This window comes from Neodiprion lecontei, chromosome 3 (assembly GCF_021901455.1).
Source record: "Neodiprion lecontei isolate iyNeoLeco1 chromosome 3, iyNeoLeco1.1, whole genome shotgun sequence".
Lineage (NCBI taxonomy): Eukaryota > Metazoa > Arthropoda > Insecta > Hymenoptera > Diprionidae > Neodiprion > Neodiprion lecontei.
In genome coordinates, this window is record NC_060262.1 from 14256545 (window position 1) to 14277613 (window position 21069).

Consider the following 21069-nt stretch of genomic DNA (forward strand, 5'->3'; position numbering starts at 1 on the left):
TTTTACGTCTGGGGACAACCAGAAGTTTGGATAAGGGTTGAGATAGTGCGATGTTTTTAAATTTTCAGGTGAATTGAAAAATTAACGACGGAGCCAGGAATCGAACCTGGTATCTAGAGATGCTTTACCGGAGACTTACTCCACTAGACCACCTAGCCGTACTGATGACATGTCCCTAATTTCTCTTATCACCTGAATTCGAAATTGTAGTTTGACGGCATGGGCATTCAAAAGTCCACTTTTTGTGGCAGTTTTCATTACGTAAAGTGACGCTTTATACGGCAGCGAACAAAGTTGCGGAATGAAGTCTTTATTCCGCAGTTTTGATGCGCAGTTCGAAGTGCGCATCCTAAACTGCCGAATAAAGTAGCTTCGTCGAACAGATCGCTACATAACCTCACTCTTCGTTTTGCTTTTCAATGCCCTTACCGTAAGAAATATTGTATGTGGCATGCCCGTGAACCGTTTTTTGACTCGGATAATTTCAGTACTCGCTTCCGGCTCGCTTCCGGCTCGCCTTCAGCTCGTCCTGAAATCTTCATCCTTGCCAAAAAAAACAGGCGGTTTACGGGCATGCCACATAAATAGCTATTGTTTTCGTGTGCCGTGAATTTGTACATATTAAAAATTCGTCGCGAAGAGGTACATTTGAAACTTGTACGTGGCTCGTTGACATGTGCACATTAAAGACTTTTTTTCTACATTTGTGATTCGTCACGAAGAGACACATTTTTGGATTGTGTGTGAAGCTTGTTGATATGTGCACACATGTGCTGTATGTGGTTATTAATGTGATTTAAATTCACTGAGCCATTTTCGAACGGCGGGCCGTTCATTTTCGCTGATATGATACACAACATATCATATTTTCAGCGAGAAAAATTTGCTAGTGAAGAGTACCTACAATTCCGAAATTTTCATCTATTGAATATATTCACATTTCAACTCACGTGAAAATTTCGATATTGTACTCTTCTCTTGCAAATTTTTCTCGCTAAAAATATGATATGTTGTATTTCATATCAGCAAAAATGAACGGCCCCCCGTTCGAAAGTGGCTGAGTGAATTTAAATCACATTAATAGCCACATACAGCACATGTGTGCACATATCAACAAGCTTCACACACAAGTCAAAAATGTGTCTCTTCACGACGAGTCTCAAATGTGAATATATTCAATGGCACACGAAAACAAAACAATCTTTGAAATACAGGTGATGAGAGAAATTAATGACACTGTAGTCAGGGCGGCTAGGTGGTCTAGTGGAGTAAATCTCCGGTATAGCATCTCTAGTTACCAGGTTCGATTCCTGGCTCCGTCGTAGATTTTTCAACTCACCTGAAAATTTAGAAATTGTACTCTTCTGTATTGAAAACTTTTGTATATGTGGTTGTAAATGTGTGTATCTCAGTACACCACATTATTTTAACCAATTAGGCTCGACCCAGCCACCCATTTGAACGATATGAAAGACTCATATCAACTGTTAGCGAGAAAACTTTGCTAGAGATAGTGCTATTTTTGAAAATTTAGCAGGTGTATTGAAAAATTAACGACGGAGCCAGGAATCAAACCTGGTATCCAGAAATACCAGAGAAATTACACTGTCTCCAGCAAATTTTTTTCGCTAATAATTGATATGAGTCATTCATATCTTTCAAATGGGCGGGTGGATCCGGCCTAATTGGTTAAGATAATGTGATGTACTGAGGTACACACATTAACAACCACATACAAAAGTCTTTAATGTGCACATGTCAACAAGCCACATATACTGTAGCGTGATGTTTTAGAGCCGCCCGTCGCAAGGGCACACAACCGAAGGAAATCTCTAGGAAACGCGTCCCTAACGGGGTACTCCAACCGAACTCGATACAAAATAGACAATAACTACTTTGAACTAATTCTTTCTTTGTAAATTCTGTATTTCGCGCTCTGGCGCACGCTGATAAGGTACTTGGACGACAACGATCCCGACCATCGAGGGATTAACAGCTACCGGTAACTACTGTTTCCAGCTCTCGATTACTTCGCCTACTGACGGTCCAATAAGACCATATTGGCTACCTTGGTGCATTTCTAAACACCTGGGGTAGCACCCTTCCGAACCTCTCGTGTGGCCTCGACTGCCGGCGTACAGGAATGTGAAGTCTTCCCGACAACCAAGGGCAGCACTTCTCAAGGAGAAACCAGGCACCCACCTTATCGGACGCCGCGAGGTTGGCATACAGAGCAGACCGTAGCCTGCCATCTGCCGACTGACCGGTCTGGTGCCGGACCGACTTCAAACCACTACGTCCAGATTGATGAAGCCCTCGTTCTGAGAATCGACGCAGCCTTCCTGTCAGCAATGGCTAATCATGTGAGTCATGGTCCACGGTTTAGAGTTGCGGTAAGCCACCGTGTGACTCCATGATCTCCTCGATATTATGGGCAGCTGGCCTCTGCCTATACATCGAAGCCGGTGAAAGCGAACAATGAGGCGTCACTTTCCACTCGGTAACTTTGACCGAGAGGCACCCTACGTATGCCTTCGTCAAAGTAGTCCCTAATGATAGACAACCTGGACAGTAAACCGAAGCAGGTAATAAATCGTACGAGTTAGTGTCAACGACGAAATCACGAGCGACACATTACGCCACATCTAGTGGTGATCTTCGACAACGCATGACCGTGCCGTAACCGATATTCGTCACAGGGGGATGGCCTATTTGCGATGGGGGTTAACTAAATAATCAGAAGGAAAAATAATCACTTCACGACATCGGCGCGATTGGCGAGCCAAACTCCGACCTCCGTTTATTCTCCGCTTGACCTGCTAGGCAACAGCTATGAGTTCTAACATCCTCCCGATTTAAGCTATCGACACTTCCTTTTTTTTTGTCGCTATCGTTCCTATCGTCACTATCTTTTTTCGTCCCGCTACCGTTTCACTAATACTACCGTTTTACTGTGTCGTTAAATTCTTCTCATAAATTCAAGTTCTTTCCTTCATTTCTTCCCGTTTCCTCTTGTTAATCCTAAGTTTGTATTGAAATAAATTCAGTGATGTGTACCTGAGGTCACCGTTAAGGTGAGGCTTCTGCCTTTGTATTGTATCTTTACAAAGCTGCTCATAAATTTTATTCTTTCTCTTATTATCATTTCTTGGTTGCATCGTGTGATGCCGATTTTGTGTGAATGATGGTCCACGGCTTAGAGTTGCGGTAAGCCTCCGTGTGACTGCATGATTTCCGTAATTATTAATTTTCGCGTCTGAGCGAACTTGTAACAGCCGAATAATTAATTATATCGTATTTTTGAATTTCTCTGATGATTTATAAATTTCTATCAGTCTGCTTCTGTAGTTTATATCGTATTTTGAGCCCTATCGGCTTCATCTTCCGTTTCATAATTTTTTGTAACAGTAGTGTGCCTTATATTTTATTCCTGGTATTGCTTATTATACTTATATTTATACCCTGCCTATTGTTTCGTATATCGAGTTCCTTGGGGTATAAGCGAGCGTAGAATTAGCCTCTAAATACTACCGCACGTTTTTCTATTGCTATTGGCAATCCTATATTATTTTTGCTTGTTATTCTTTTTTCTGTGTCTTTCTCCAGTATCGTATTTCGGTGTTAATTTAAGTTCTGCGTAAGATTCTTGATTCTTTTGTACTGAGGTGTATTTAGTGTATTTCTTTATTTTGCGAACTTTCCAAATTTCTCGCTCTCTCATAATTTTGTATTCTCTCATAATTTTGTGTTCTCTCATGATTATGTATTCTCTCGTAATTTTGTATTTTCTCGAAAGTTATGCTTAAGATTTCTTTGTATAATTCTTCGGATCCGTAAATATTGTGAATTATTGATTCTATCGTATTAATGACACTCTAGAAAATTATCTCTCGTACTTGACCGTTAAATCTGTTCTTTCGTTTACGCTACCGATTCTTGTAAATTATGAATGAATGTCAATCTTTCGTACTGGTTAGAATCTATGGTAAATTCGTTAATTCGTCGTATTCTCCCGTTATTGCCTCCCGCGCTTTCGTTATTTTGTTTTCTACCGATTGCAATACAGCTCTCACTTTCGTTTTTTTATTAACAGAATAATAATTCGCGTAGCGTCATTTGCAACTTGGGTAAGATCACGTCGCCCAGTGACGTGTAGTTTTGAGGGCATTCTCGCATTATATCGCTTCTCCCGACCTACGCTCATTTTTCACTGTCAACTATCGTCTCTCGTTTCAAAGCTACCGTTTAATTCTATTCTACCGAAATTTTTGTGAATAACTATTGTTCGTGTATTTGCCGCTATCGATACCATTTCATTTCCCTGTCAACTATCACTGTCATTTTTCATTTTTCACTGTCAACTATCGTCTTTCGTTTCAAAGCTACCGTTTAATTCTATTCTACCGAAATTTCTGTGAATAACTATTGTCCGTGTTATTAATTGCCGCTATCGATACCATTTCATTTGCCTGTCTCAACTGTGTAACCTACTCGACAATATATGACTGATTGACCTGTTCATTTTTCCTGACTCGAGTTTATTCTCTATTTCATTATTTTTTCTAAATCTTTAATTAATTATCGTTAGCTGCCTTAAATACCGCCACTCTACCAGTTCATGTGAGTATCTGAGCCTAGCCAGCCATAGAACGGGTTCTCTAGTTGTTTTCCGTATTGTTTTGTATTGTTTTTCTTGATTCATATTATTGTTTGAAATTCTACGCTAACGCGTCTGGCGCCCGACGTAATTGAATTTGTTATAGTTTAGTGTTCAGAATAAATGGAGAATCGCGCTAAAGTGTCAACGGTAAGTCATCATCTGAGTGTAACAGAATTTAGTGTTACAAGACCAAGTCTCAAATGTGCCTCTTTGCCACGAATTTCTAATATGGATGAGGGTTGAAAAACCGTTTGGATGTTTGAGATATCAACTATATATTTGTTCAAAGAATTTGTAGTATAGTTTAAACGGAGTGTGTAGTTCACAATATCGGTAAGAAAAATTAATCCGAGGTTGTTGAGTGTTGAAATAGAATTGGTCGTGTTGAATGTTGGAATAAATATGAATCTGAGGTAAAGAGGAGTAGACAAATGGTGGGACAAAGAGGTGGGCAAAATGGTGGGAAATAGAATTAGCAGATTCGGCAAAAAGCAAGTGGCGTGAGCCGGAATGGAAATAGGAGGACAGGAATGAGATGATAAGGTTACTGTAAGGATCGTGGGAGAGCGACGGGATGAGAGAGATGTAAGGCGATACGCCAGACGTAATAAAGATATTGTACTGAAAAAAATCACAAACGCGTAACTGGTCTGAATACTTGAAAATAAATATTCTCCCAACTCATCCTGTCACTAATTCTGAGTAGAAAGAAAAGCGAAATAGGTTTCTTTCCCTGTTTTCACTATGATAGTGTAACGTTTTTTAGGCGTTACGTTAATAAAATATGGATCCGCGAGTTTACTTATTATCGAATCAAAAGAAATCAAGAGCGTGAACAAAATATCGTGAAAAATGCTTTTAATGCGTAATACGTGTTTCTTGTTTAAAGTCTGAAACAAGACTGTTTTTACAATAATATCGGTTGGCGCAGCAACCTTATTCTTTTTAAAGACATAAGAGGTTTATAAACGTCTTTTATCTATGCTGACTACTAGATCATTAAAGAGGGGGCAAAACGGGTGATTTCACCCTTTGTAACACTACTCCCCCCCGAGGAAAAGAGTCGTCCCGACTCGGGAAAGATAAAATAATTATAAAAGTATTCTAGTAGTCAGTGCTGAAAGGTGAGTTGGAGCTGTGGCTCTAATAATTTAAGAACTCCCTTTTTTACTATCTGGCATTTGCCCACAGTCTCAAGGTAAACCACAGAAAACCTTGAGCAGATAGTTGAGCGTTAAATAATCTCAAAAATTTATGTGCCATGTTTTATAAAGGTTAGTGTTATTAAGTGTTATGTGGCTTCATGAATTCAAAGTTATCCGCAACGGCCCAGATTGATGTCGGAAAGAAACTCAATCTTCTTCATGAAGGATCCCTCCGAAACAGGTTCGGATGTAAACATCGAAGCAGGAACCGACAATTCCAGGACCAAACAGGATAAAGGCAGATTTCTTTTTGAAAATTCACACAGGAAACAGGAGAATGGATGGGTGACTGATCCTAGTCTTCTTTAGAAACAGCACACCCTAGAGTTGTGGAAGGACAAATGTGTGTGATGGTATAACTAATCAAATTCACTAAGTGAATTTGGGAGAATACTCGAATAAAATAAATCACATATGTATTCTAAAGAAAAGAAACGATCTTATCTGAATCATTTCTGCGTCCTTCCTCAAAATAAGACCACCAGTCATCTTCAGGAATCGGGGAAAAATTGGATGGGAGACGGCTGTGTCAAGTAACCTGAAAAAGTACTCACAAAAACTGACACTTAAGGTTAATAAAATGTGAAAATCAAGCAATCGCTCATCGACCTCGAAAAATAATCGTGGCTCTTTTCACATTAATAAACCAAAGCCTATCCGACACAAAACTCGATTCTGAAGAAGAAATTTCTAGAAGGAAACAAAACTTTTAGGAAAACAAAAGATCATTTGAAAACAAACAACTTCTTATATTGAAAACATCAGATCGTTGTTGTTCTCCGGCCGGCACGGAAGCCGGCCGGGGCGTCCTCCCATATTTCTAAATTTACAAAGAACTTCCCCAATCTCCCCGGTTGTCCCACACTTCGTTGATAGTGTGTCGGACCCTACTCCCTTGTTGTCCGGCACTCCATCAACCTACCGCGAGCCCGAAGAAGGTACTCAACCAAGACTCGAGACTGATCGACACGACAACGGTCCTTGGAGTCGCGCTGAAATCCGGCTCCTTCTCAACGAAAGTAAATGTAAGCTCTTTGAAAAGTTTATTAATCGAAAGAAATGATTCAATTCTAATTTAAAAAGATCCGAATGAAAAGAGCAAACCCATCTTAAAACCACTCTCTCTTATTTATAGAGCAGCGCTTGAAGCAACATTAGGTTCGACGTAGTAAAATCGAGCCGATCAAAACCCAATTTCGTCTGAGCGTCATCACGCCTCGAACCTACAAAATGGAGACCAGCTACGCAAAATATTGATTGCAAGACAATGAATTTTTTTTTTAAAACATAACCTTTTCCCAATCTTTATATTTTTCAATAAAGAAAATCTATTTTATCATTTTTTTATGTCTTTTACTTAATTAAATGTATCCCTTAATGAAGAAAGTATAAGTTAATTATATACTATCTGCATGTTAAGGAAATACAAAAATCTTTAAAAACTTGATCGGCTGTAGCTTCTGCATTGATAACTGAAACAGGAGCCGATAAAGAAGAAAAGGTTTGTTTTACTAGCCAATCTTCATGAACCTCATGAATAGTTCTGAGTAGCTCTAAAGAAATACTCGATTCTTCCTCACGAGAACGGGAACTAACTCGAGCAGAAGAACTTTCTGGGGAAACTCGCAAATAAACAATCAAATCTACTCTGAGCTCAGACGAGCGAATGAGAAGATCAAAATTTTTCGTCAATAAATGAGATTCGAAGTCGCGAAAATTACCTAACCTTCGACGAGCTTCTACAAAACAATTGCTACTGAATATCGATCTTTCCATCACCTTTACAGGTAATGAAGTCGTCTACAGATGTCTATCTAACATAACCATTTGAGCAAAATGCTGAAAATAATAGCAATAACGATCTGGGTCTTGATACATCAAATCTAGAAGATTAATTCCAGCTACATCTCGATATTCCTCAAGAGGTTCTAAAAGTGTACAGACCTGGCGATCTGCTAAAAACCTCTTGGTGAAAGTTGTTTTTCCGCATCCGATATCTCCTTCAATAATAATCGTAAGCGGTCGAGTTTTACTCAAATGAATTCCGAAAGGTAAATTCTTCTCCCAATCGATAACCGACTGTAAAGAAGGCCAAATCGATCACAGTCGTCAAGGGTGTTCATTTGAAGATCTAACCTCGAAGAATGTTCCTGGTCTTGGAGAGACTGTTCCAGGTTGATCTTCTTCAAAAGGAGCAAGACGATCCAAGTGAACCACTTTTTGACGCGAATGAGAAGATCTTCGGATTCTATAAACAACATCATTTATCCGGTTAACCACTAAGTAAGGGCCTTCCCAATTTCTTTGTAGCTTTGGACATCGTCCTTTCTGTCTTCGAGGTTGAAAGAGCCAAACAGAATCTCCAGGATTAAATTTTAAATCTCTGGCTCGAATATCATAACGAGTTTTTAATTTATCTGAAGCCATAGAAATTCTATTCCTAGCAAAGTGATGAATTTCTTCTAAACGTTGTTGTAATGAAAAGGCATAATCTGTTTGATGCTGTCTTTGCACAGGAACAGGGCCTTTCTCTAAATCTGACGGAAGTCGAAGATTTCTTCCAGTAAGCATGAGGGCTGGCGTCTGCTTCGTCGTCTCATGAATCGCAGATCTGTAAGATAAGAGGAAGAAAGGGATCCAGGAGTCCCAGTCTCTCTGATTCTGTTCTACGAAGGACGACAAATATTGTAGCAAAGTCCGATTCAGACGCTCTATCATGCCGTCAGATTGCGGATGCAAAGGAGTTGTACGAGTTTTCCTAACCCCTAAAATTTGAGTAACCTCTTTCATTGAGGTTGACTCAAAATTTCGGCCTTGATCAGTATGAAGTTCTAGAGGAACTCCGTGTCTACAAATAAATTCTTTAACGAATGCCTGTGCTACAGTAGAGGCTTCTTGATCAGCGAGAGGAACCACTTCTGGCCACTTAGTAAAATAATCAGCAATAACCAAAGCATATTTATTTCCAGAATGGGTTATCGGGAGAGGTCCAAGAATGTCCATCGCTATTCTTTCAAATGGAGCTCCCACGTTGTAAATTTGAAGAGAGCTTTGTCCCTTCGCTCGAGGTCCTTTCTTTGCCGTGCAGGTTCGACATCTTCGACACCAATCTTCGACGTCCATCCGGCAACGGGGCCAAAAGTAGAAGTTGCGAATTCTGCCCAGAGTTTTATTTGAAGCGAAGTGTCCGCCTGCAGGAGAATCATGATAAAGAGCAAGAATCTCTGGAACTCGTGACCTGGGAACCAAAAGTTGCCACCTGATTTCTTTCAAGTCTGCAGATTCCCATTTTCGGTATAAAATTCCATCAATTAAAAGAATAGAGTCCCATTGAGCCCAATAAATTTTCAAATCTGGCTCGGCTAAAGATATATCCTGCCAGTCTGGGCGAGTTTCTGCTTCTTTCCAAGACTTCACTTGATTCAAAGTGTCGTCCTCTTGTTGCGATTTTCTCCATTCCTCCTGGTTATTTTCGAAAGAAATCTTCCGTATTTTAAGAGAGGGGTCACGATTTTTCTCTAATCGTGCACACTGTTTACACTCTGGCATTTCCTCGCAGGGTCTACGAGAGAGAGCATCGGCGTTTCCATGATGAATTCCTGCTCGATGACGAATATCAAAATCGTACTGACCGAGCCTTTCTAACCATCTAGCTACCTGACCTTCGGGAGATTTAAAAGAAAGTAGCCACCTGAGAGAAGCATGATCTGTACGTATCAAAAATCTCCTGCCGTACAAATAATGGTGAAAATGTACTACGGTCTTAACAACAGCTAAAAGCTATCTACGAGTGACACAATAATTCCTCTCGGTTTTACTCAAAACTCTGCTGAAATAGCTTATCACTCTCTCTTGACCTCCCTGAATTTGTGACAGAACCCCGCCTATTCCTGAAAGAGATGCATCCGTATCTAAAATAAAAGGAATTCCGACCTCTGGATAAGCTAAAATCGGCGAAGAAATAAGATTTTCCTTTAATTTCTTGAAAGCCTCTTCGCATTCCGGGGTCCAGTCAAAAAGAATCTTGATTCCGGTCAAATGATGGAGAGGTTTAGCTATACTAGCGAAACCTTTTACAAATCTTCTGTAATACGTACAAAGGCCTAAAAAGCTTTGAACTTGTTCTTTATTCTTAGGTGTCGGCCAAGAAGAAACCTTCTCTATTTTGGATGGGTCGGTCTTCACACCTTGTGCTGAAACGATATGTCCGAGGAAGCCTACTTCTTTCTGGAACAGATGACATTTTTTCGGGCTCATTTTCAGACCTGCTTGCTTCAGCCTAGCGAAAACTTGTCTGAGATTTTGAACTTCTTCTTCAAAGTTCTTGCCAAAAACGATTATATCGTCTAAATAAACGAGGCATATTTTGCCCGTGAGCCCATGGAGAACAGCCTCCATCATTCGTTCAAAGGTAGCCGGGGCATTACTCAAACCAAACGGCATAACCTTGAACTGCCATAATCCTCCTAAACCCGTAACAAAAGCTGTTTTTTCTTTATCTAGAGGATCCATTTCGACCTGCCAGTATCCGCTCTGAAGATCTATGGTGCTGAACCAAGTTGCACCAGCTATCAGGTCGAGTGTCTCATCGATTCTGGGTAAAGGGTAAGAATCCTTCTTCGTTATATCGTTCAGCTTCCTGTAATCGATACAAAATCGTTTGGATCCGTCCTTTTTGTTAACAAGGACGATTGGTGAGGCCCAGGGACTAGACGATGGTTCAATAACATCGTTCTTTAGCATGTCTTCCACAAGCTTTTTTACCTCTTCTCGGGCGTTGAGAGCGAGTCTTCGAGGAGCTTGTTTAATCGGCGAACTCTCTCCGACGTCGATCTTGTGCTTGACAGAAGTACATCGGCCCTTATCACCACTATCTTTGGCGAAAGAATCTATAAATTCTAGTAAAAGCGATTTAAACGATTCTACCTGAGCTGAATTTAACGAAATCGAAGATTTCTGAACAAGGCTCTGTAAGTGTAAAGGAAAATGTTGTTGCAAATCATCCTCCGAAAGTTCTATTACTCGAATTCTAGGAGGGGTCCAATAAATTCCATTCCTATTCGTACAAAGAGTTATTTCGCGATTGTTTGAAGCTAGTGAATTTCTCTTAGTCGAGATAACACAGTTATGAGCTGTAAGAAAGTCTATTCCCAAAATACCTTCATCCTCTATATCTGCTATAAAAACCTTATGTGGAGAGTCGATACACCTAAAAAGGTTAATTTGGACAGTAGCCTGTCTCAAAACCGGGGTCGTCTCTCCAGTAGCTGTTCGCAGAGAAAAAGAGGGAACAATCTGGTCATCGGATTTAAAGAGATCCGATCGAACTACGGTTACTTCCGCGCCCGTGTCTATTACCCATAGACAATCGACGCCATTTACAGTACCGCGCGCGTAAAGACCAGACTGTCATAGACTTTTAATTAAAAACTGTTCTCTAAGAGGGCTTTCACTACTAACAATCTGCGATGATTTTCGCCCCGACAAATCATCTGGAATTAGTTTTTTGGGTGAGTTCCTGTTGAAGAACTCGATTGAGGATCTGCTTCCCCCATTTCTATATTTTTCTTACGCCAATTATAAGAATTTGGATTCGAGCCTTGCATCGGTTTTCCACTAATTTTTTTAATTAGAAAACAATGATTGGCGTCGTGACCTGTTTTTTTACAAAATATACAAGTCAAGCTAGTTTGACTTGTCACGACCACGTTTTTATTTATACGCTGGTTTTGTTGGTTTTGAAAAGAACCTCGATTTCTTGGTTTAAAATTGTTACTGTTATTTCTATTTTTATAATTTTGAGGTTTTGACTCCTCCGAGTGTTCAAAACTTCGTCTTTTTGAGGCGTTTTCAGACACCTCAATCCGACGAAGCTTGTTCAGCCCAAAATATTGCTTTCTCATTGCCTCCACCTCGAGGGCTTTGGCCGTTGCCTCCTGCAGAGAAGTGAGGCCCGATGTTCCAACGGCCATTTTAATCTCTGGATCATTGATCGCATTCAAGAAAGCTTGTGTTGCTAATAAATTACGAGACGGCTCGTGATCTGGCAAAGCTATACGAGAAAGCCGTTCGATATCTTGACTAAGAGACGCGAGGTCTTCGTCTCGTCCCTGTCTTCTTGTCTGTAATTGTGCCGTATACAGTTTCGTCAAGTGGTCATTTCCGTATCTTAACTTTAGTGCAGAACTAAGTTTTTAGTAATCAGAAATTTCTTCTTCAGACAATGCCGTTAAAACATTCAGAGCCGGCGTCCGAAGACAAGAAGCAAGGCTGTGGGCCCTCATGGCGGAGTCCCACTGATTATGTCTAGCAATTGTATTAAATTGACGTTCATACTCCGCCCATGGAATCTTTCCATCAAAAATTGGCGGTTTCAAAGGACAAAAGGATTTCTCATTAATCTGAGAAGTAACCCCAGGAAGTCTCGAATTATTTAATTGACTCAAATTAGAGTATTGAGGCTGAACCTGAGACAGAGGCTCGGAAAAATCAACCTCATTGTTTACTCTATTTCTACAAACTGGGAATTCAACTACTCCCCTAATAAAAGGCACGGACCTTGAATCTCGAACATCCTGGATTCGTCCTGGATGTCGGATTTCTTGTACAACGGGAACAGGAACAGGCGAGGGAACAGGAGAGGGAACAGGAGTAGCGACTCTAGAACCCTGTGGTGTAACAGCCGGTCCTCCAACTCCACTCATTTGATGAACGGATTGAAGGGCCGCCACAGTCGTCCGAAGAAGGTCTTGGAGATTAGTTTCAGAACGCTATCGAGCCTCCCCTTGCTCTTGAAGCAGCTGGATTAGTTGTTGCTGTTATTGTCTTGCCGCTTCTTGTTGTTGTGTTAAGATCTTTAATAGATCAAGTTGAGAAACCGTCGAAGGAGTTAAAAGAAGGTCCACAGAAGGTGTTGAAATTTCTTCCGGAACCCTCGGATTTTCTATGAGAGAAGATTCTTCTCCACTTTCTCTTCGACGTGAGCGCGTCATACGACCACAACTCATTGTTTATTACACGCACTGAATCGACTTAATTAACAAGAATTCAAGATCCCGCTTCTGACACCAATGTAACGTTTTAGGCGTTACGTTAATAAAATATGGATCCGCGAGTTTACTTATTATCAAATCAAAGGCGTGAACAAAAATATCGTGATAAATGCTTTTAATGCAATATACGTGTTTCTTGTTTAAAGTCCGAAACAAGACTGTTTTTAAAATAATATCGGTTGGCGCAGCAACCTTATTCTTTTTAAAGACATAAGAGGTTTATAAACGTCTTTTATCTATGCTGACTACTAGATCATTAAAGAGGGGGCAAAACGGGTGATTTCACCCTTTGTAACAATATGTACGGCTGCCCTATAAGAAGGACGCTTATCACTGCAAACGATCATTCAGTATCAACTTGTCAAGTACACGTGAGCAAAAAGCTGAAGATGGAATTCACAAAGTGTTTGGGATTGATTCGTACTATGGAATCGGCGTACAAAATCTTGGGCAAATCATCATCAACAGCAGAAATTCAAAAATGGATGAAATTCAAAAGTCAAAAGATTCGGCTTCTCAACAAAATTTTGCGAAAGGCTTCATCGATTGGAGAAAAGATGAGAATTATCACAACAAACGGACTCTTGAAACCACTTGCGCAAAAATTGAAACGTCTTCAGAAAACGGGTGAAGGTACGCGGAAAGTAAGAAGAAGCAATCGAGTTCACTGGGAAGATTTGGAATCAGCTTTCGAGGGGAAAATTCGAACTGGATCCATCGTCAATTTAAAGCATAGAGATGCGGAAAAATTTATGGAAGACGCAAAGGTACTAGCTGTGACAAGACTAAAAGATGCTTTGAAGAAAGATAGGAGCTTGAAAGCCAACGTTATCCTGGCTTGTAAATTTGAAGTGAGAGAAAACGATCCCACGGTAGATCAGATTAAATTTTTTAATACGAGAAATAAAATCATCCTCCGGACAACGGATATTAACGAATGGTTCATCGAAAACGCGACAGACCGTTTCTTGAAATAGGTAGAAGATTTCCAGGAAAAGGATTCAGGCTGGTCGCTGACTGAAATAATCAATTTGACCGTGAATATCAACAAGTACGTGCCACTACGAGGCGGTGTGTTCACATACACCCCGTTACCTAAGCATATCAGTAAAAGGATGGCTGTCGTCAGCATCCGCAACAGCGAATCATATTGCTTTCTTTGGTCGGTCACCGCAGCTGTGATTCCAGCCGACAATAACCATACCAACGCGACCAGCTCGTACCCGCATTTTAGCTCAGTGCTACGGTATGATGGTGTGAATTTCCCAATGTCCTTAGATTAAATTCCAAAATTTGAGAAACTTAACAAACTTTCAATTAACGTTTATGGTATAGAGTGTATTGAAGAACAAAAGCGCAGTGAAATTGTACCCATTCATTTAAACCAAAACAAGTCTGATAAACCAGTAATCCATCTTTTAGTAATAGAGACTGAAAACGACGATGCGATGATGATGATGATGGAGTGGAAAGCATCGGAAAGAATGTAACACATCATTTTACATGGATCCAAAATTTGTCGAGATTAACAAGTTCCTAAATTTCCTAACGCTCACATCAGACGTGGTTGTGCGATAGGTGTCTATCACACTTTCAATCTGAAAAGTGTGTACCGTGGTGCTGCTCATCGAGGTTGCAATCTAAATTACCAAAATTTGTACACTATCCCAGTGATATTCCACAACCTGTCGTGTTAAGATTCGCATTTTCTGATCAAAGCGTTGGCTACATCGTTCGAGGGCACAATTGAGCTTCTACCCGTAAACAAAGAAAAGTACATTTTTCTTACAAAATATGTCAAGGGAACAGATATCAAGTTCAGATTTATAGATTCGTACCGTTTCATGCCCTGTAGTCTTGAGAAATTAGCAACGTATCTCGGTGATGATCAAAATTCAATCACACGAAAATTTTATCGTGGCTCAGATAAATTTCAGTTATTGACCAGAAAAGAAGTGTTCCCGTACAAATACTGAGACAGTTGGGAGAAGCTCGACGACAGACGTCTACTATACAAACAACAATTTCACTCAAAACTAAATGATCGAGATATATTAGACGACGACTATGCACATGCATGTGAAGTTTGGCAAACTTTCAACGTTCATACTACGGAAGAGTATTCGGACTTGTATTTACCAGACGGACGTGCTTTTACTAGCCGACGTTTTTCAGAATTTTCGACAGAATTGCTTGACAAAATACAAACTGGACCCATTACATTACTACACAGCGCCCGGTCTGTCGTTTAATGCAATGTTAAAATGTACAGGCATTGAGCTCGAGCTTCTCACCGACATAGATATGGTTATGTTTATCGAAAGAGGTATTGGAGGTGGTGCGTCACAGTGCTCGAACAGATACGCAAAGGCTAACAACAGGTGAATGGGGGAGGCATTCGATCTTGAGGTCGAATAATCTTATCTCATGTACTTTGACGTTGATAATTTGTACGGTGCTGCTATGAGCTTTGCTCAACCGTGTAATTTCTTCGAATGGGTGTCAGTTTTTAGAGAGTGCGACGTTCCTGCCATCCCAAACGATGCAGGGTTTGGTTACATACTGGAGGTAGATTTGGAATATCCTAAGGAACTGCATGAAATTCATGAGGATTTACCACTGTGACCGGAGCACTACATACCTCCGATCACGAATAGTAAGCAACCAAAATTGACGCCCACACTACTTTCCAACAAAAACTACATTGTTCACTATCGCTTTTCAAAAAAATGCTTACAATTAAGTCTGAAGTTGGCTGAAATTCAGAGTTCTCAAATTCAGACAAACCTCGTGGTTCAAAAAATACATTGATTTGAATACCGATTGACGCAAAAAATCGAACAATGAATTCCAGAAAAATTTTGACCAACTGATAAACAACGCAGTTTTTGGCAAAACAATGAAAAATTTTAGGAAGTATAGAGATGTCAGGATGATCATGAAAAGGAATGGAAGATCCGATGCTAGAGCTATCATACCTAAACCCAATTTCCACAGCTGCACCGTTTTCGACATAGATATATTTATTGGCGAAATGAGTAAAACGAAAGACGAGTTGAATAAACCATTGTATGCAGGTTTCTCCATCCTGGATCTGTCTAAAACATATATCCACGATTTTCATTATAATTATATTGAACGGAAATTTGGCAACCGAGCAAAATTAATGTATACCGATACCGACAGTTTGGTTTACAACTTTACCGTTTCCGACATATGAGGACATATGAAGGTGGACTTGCATAAATTCGATACATCTGATTATTTGGTTGATAATGCTTATGGAATTCCTCCAGCCAACAAAAAAGTTTCCGGTATAATAAAAGATGAGAAAAACGGGAAAATAATGATCGAATATGTGGGATTAAGAGCAAAATTGTACGTATTCCGAGTCTTGGGAAATAAGAAAGACAATAAACGTGCCGAAGATGTCAAAGGATCAGCGTTGAGAAGAATAACTTCGATCAATTATTCGAAATGTGCATTAAAACGTGAAAATTTGTCTAGAAATCAGCATTTGATATTACGTCAAAAGCACGAGGTATACACTGTAGAACAGCAGAAAGTGGCACTGAGCTGGAACGACGACAAGCGGATAGTGTTTCAAAACACAACCTACACGCTTTCGTGGAGCTACAAGCCTGCACCTTAGCTTTGTAATTACCGTACCGTAATGTATGTAGGATTTAAATTATAACGGTACCATGATGTATAAAATATTAATATGTAGGATCGTGAATAAGAACGCTCAGACATATGAATATTTTATAACGATGCATATGTCGGTCGATTGCCTGAAAAATGAAGATGCATACTTGTTATGTATCGGGTATAAAATAAAGAGGCACATACGTTTTTACAAAAATTCATTTATTCAATGTTACACGTCCGATTCGTTTATCCAACTGTTATGTGTATTATCGAGCCACTTGTAGCTTCCTTGCATGCCGAACCGTTTCCACATTTGACTTCTAAGCGTGCAATTGAAACGTTCGCAGATCCAAGCCCTCAAATTACTGTACGTGAAGTAAAGTTTGATTCCATAGCGTGACATTAGAGATTCAAATTTCGAGTTGTAAAATTCCGTTCCTCTGTCGACGTGTAATTTTTTCGGTACCCATCCTTGGACAAGCACAGATTCCATTGCTCTTCTAACATCATCTTCAGACTTGCTCTTTATCGGTATAGTCCACGTGTACTTCTGAAAGATCTCGATAACTGTAAGCATGTACTTGCAGCCTTTCTTTTTGTCTAGCGTATGACATTATATCGACGGGATCCGCCTGCCAGGTCTCGTCGATGCCGCGCACGTCTGCACATCGACGCGGGTAATTCTGGCGTGCAGGCTTACGCAGTTCCGTCACCAGTGTTTGATTTTCCTCGTTCATATTCCAACGTTCTTAGTCTTGTGTCCAATTTAGAAATGATTTCAGCGTCTCGAATCGACAGGTCTCTGCATGTTTTGAAGTCTGTGTAAAAGGTATCCAAGGCTTTTTTTGAGATGAGCTCCAAAGCTTTGATCATTTGATCGAGGTTGTCGATTTGTTTTTGCAGCACGTTGAATTTTCGTTCGAAGATTCTCAAAGTTACAGCTTTGTTCGGCTCTCTGGGATCTGCGACATTGCACAGTCTCCTGTTCTGTATATTGTAATGCACGTCCGCTGTTATTTGAAATCTGACACCCGGAGGACGACGAGTGCTCGCAGCCGTGTTTTCATCCAGATACTATCCAAACACGTCGACGCTCGTCTCGGTAATAAATGCAAAAACGATGTGAGCTGCTTAACAAAAGATTTCTACTTCGCGCAGTTTTTCGATAATGGAGATTATTTTGTTATTGTGACTCGGATTTCCCGCTGCCTGAGATGCCAGGAGTAAACGAAGACGCTCTACTAACTCGTTCGGATCATCCCAGAACACGTATTCCGTTTCAACACCATGTCGAGTGATCACAGCTTGCAGAAGTAGACCTTCACCCTTTCGGCGAGGTGATGGGGAATAATCCATCAATTCGGCAATGACATTTTTGAATTTGTAACTGTTATCGTTCCGAACAGCTTCATCGGATGAGTGATACTTTTTATGCGCGTTCGTTGCGGGGATTATGTTTTTAAAACTTTCCCGATCTCCGGCGCTCACATAAGAACCGTCAGGCTTCTTTTTGAACAAAAGTTCCAGCAAACCCTTCGTTTTCGTGTAAAGCGTATCCCCAATTCGGACGTAGTCACCCTCGAAAGATATCAACAAATCAACAATCATTGAGTCCGTTTGTGAGGTTTCGTACACCGTACACGTTGTCCAATTCACTTTTCGTCTTCCCATCTCTCATCAGTGCAACATACTTATCCTCGATTTTCTTGACCGGTGTTCTTACGATTTCATCATCTTCTGCCAACGCCAAGAAATCGTCCATTTCCGAGACAGTTTCATTGTTCGTTTCATTTTTTATCTGATTTATTTCTTCTTCAATTTCTTTCACCTCTTGTTTTACAGGTTTACCATCTTTTAGAACATACATCAGTTCTTGCAACGAAGTCCCTAGTGGTTTGAAAACGTCACTCAACTTCTGAGCCGTAGATTCCTTGCCCGATTTGAGCAAACTGTGTTTTCGACGGATCGCAGCACTTGCTTGAGCGATCTGATGAAGGACATCTATTTGCTTAGAAATTTCAGAGCTCTGCATGTTGACGCAGCTGAGTCTGCAACGTTACTGCGTCTTTCGCTCGGAACCGTTATATTTCATTTCTTCTCCAGGCTAACAAAAGAATCGAATTCCTTTCTGTATCGTCCTTCATTGGGCTCACTGTCTTTGTCGATCACCGGAAACCCGGACTTCTCACCGTTTCAGCATGCGGAGCACACACTCGTAAACTCTGTGTAAGACAATTCGGAGTTTACATGGTCGTTGTATACGCGTCTCAGGTTCATATCGTCTTGCTTGAATAACACGAGTAAATTTACGTTGTCGCGCACAAGATGTTTGGGAATACGCGCGTACGTCTTACAGAGATAGATACAGTCAACGTCGTGATGTCTACCCATGCAAAAGTAGGCTCTAATATTATCCTGCTTCTCGCATGCTACATCGTCAAATACGATTGTTGAGTTGGGCTGTGCTTTTTCCGGTGTAATCACTTATTCACGCTCGGTAAACGCAAAATACTACATATTCTCAACATTATCCAACAATTGCTTCAACAATTGGTATTTCGGTTGGTTGAGAGATTTTTAGTAGATATGATTATATTCAAATCCAACTTCGTTGAAATAGGTTATAAGTGTGAGTAGCGCATTAGTCCTACCACAATTTGACGGTCCACAGAATATTGCACGTACACTTTTCGGGAGTAATGCACCGCGCACCGTGCCGTTTGTGCCTTTTGACATTTTGCTCTGAAAGTTTGTCAAAATTCGTTAAGGGAAGCTTAGTAGGTTGTTTCTCGAACCGCAAATCGGGCATGACTGATCGGATTTGCTATGAATATTTCGTTTGGAAACATTTTTCATCAGTCAACGGACGAACATGATCGTGTACAGGGATAAACGAAGCAGCAGGCAGCAACATCGCGGCAAGGGTCCGGTGAATGAAATCATCAACAGCCTTCCAGTCGAATTGCATGTACCTGGTTATCAGTACTGTGGGCCTGGTACAGAATGAATGAAGAGACTCGCGCGTGGTGATCCAGGAATTAATCTTCTCCACGCAGCTTGCAAGGACCACGACATTGCTTACTTGCAGGATCGTGAAAATCTTAAGGTTAGAAACAAAGCTGATAGGGTGTTGGCTGAGAAAGCTTGAAAACAGGTTTTCGCGCCAAACGCCAATTTGGGTGAAATGGCAGCGGCTTCTGCGATAGCTGATACAATGAAAGTAAAATCAAAACTAGAAATGGGAATTCAAAAATCTAAAAATGTGACCTTGAGAAAGATTATAAGTGCTGCAATACGTTCTATGGTCCCAAGCAACGATGCAAAAGTAGCTATCGAATCTGCGCTGAAGGAAGCTGAAAACGCCGTTAAAAAGCGGGTGATAAATGTGAAGTGCGAACACCTCGTGTACTACCAGTACCTTCGAAATTTAGTGGTTTTTTTTACCGTTTCTGATTCCTAGTTTCACTGGACTTAGTGCTACAGGCGCGTTAGCCGGTGGAGCAGCAGGTATAGCAAAAGCTGAAAACGATGCAAGTGCTGCTAAACGAGAACTGGAAGAGAGCGAACGACACAACAAAACTATGGAAGCTATCGCGATGGGCAAAGGGCTTTATATGAAATCGTACAAAAAAGGTCTTGGTCTCCATCTTCCAAAATATTAGATGCGATGCTACCACGTCGAGCGTTGACTGATTGGGACTTGTTAAAATATGCAAAACCTTCAGGGTTCCGCATTTCCACGGTGTTTTCATGCGAAACGAAACGCCCAAAAACGGTCGACAAAAAAACCAATCAGCTATAATCAACCTTGACGACAAAGACGGTCCGGGAACACAGTGGGTTGCATACAAGAAACGCGCCAATATTATCGATTATTTTGACAGTTTCGGCAACCTTCAACCACCCTTAGACCTCATGAAATACCTCGACGTTGGTAATGTTAAATACAATTATGAAAGGTACCAGGATTATGATACATTCGAATGCGGACACTTGGGTCTGATATTTCTGAGTGGTGAGCTATATAAACATTGTGCATGATTCATCAAAGTCAATCTATCACTGGCAGTCATGGATGATTCGTTAACGTCAACGATTTCGGGAACCTCTTCGATTATCAACGCACAATATTTTCCACTGATCGAACTTGCTCGTGATAAAAGTAATGCTCTTGGCTTGATAGAATTGTTAACCTTCATTTCGATATCCAACGTTGATGTTGATCACAACAAAATTTACGTAGCTGATAAAGTAATCACCATACCTACCGGCAGCTACGAGATCGAGGACATAAAGAGGTATCTTCAAAACGTGCTAAGAGGTACAGATATCAGGCTTACCATCAAACCCAACAATAATACATTAAGCAGCGAATTCACATGCAACTACACGATTAACTTTGAGCCGAATGATTCCATTGTTCAACTTTTGGGATTCACACCACGTGTATTGGAGGTTGATAAAACTCACGAATCAGACGTGCCAGTAACTTTACTCCAGG

General features: G+C 40.6%; 1 protein-coding gene and 2 long non-coding RNA genes across 3 annotated transcripts in view; 2 read left to right on the forward strand and 1 right to left on the reverse strand.

Annotated features, from left to right (window-relative positions):
- The window catches only part of LOC124293695 (glutamate receptor ionotropic, NMDA 2B), a 1867270-nt gene that overhangs the window by 1795035 nt on the left and 51166 nt on the right, over nucleotides 1–21069 (forward strand). The window lies entirely within an intron of this gene.
- LOC124293701 lies at nucleotides 211–19092 on the reverse strand. Its single transcript, XR_006903579.1, has 5 exons — nucleotides 19081–19092; nucleotides 9943–9949; nucleotides 4652–4658; nucleotides 397–400; nucleotides 211–308 (listed from the first exon to the last, which is right to left on the reverse strand). It is a non-coding gene; the product is annotated as an uncharacterized LOC124293701 (long non-coding RNA).
- LOC124293699 lies at nucleotides 10238–10609 on the forward strand. The gene is made up of 3 exons (XR_006903577.1): nucleotides 10238–10276; nucleotides 10369–10470; nucleotides 10552–10609. It is a non-coding gene; the product is annotated as an uncharacterized LOC124293699 (long non-coding RNA).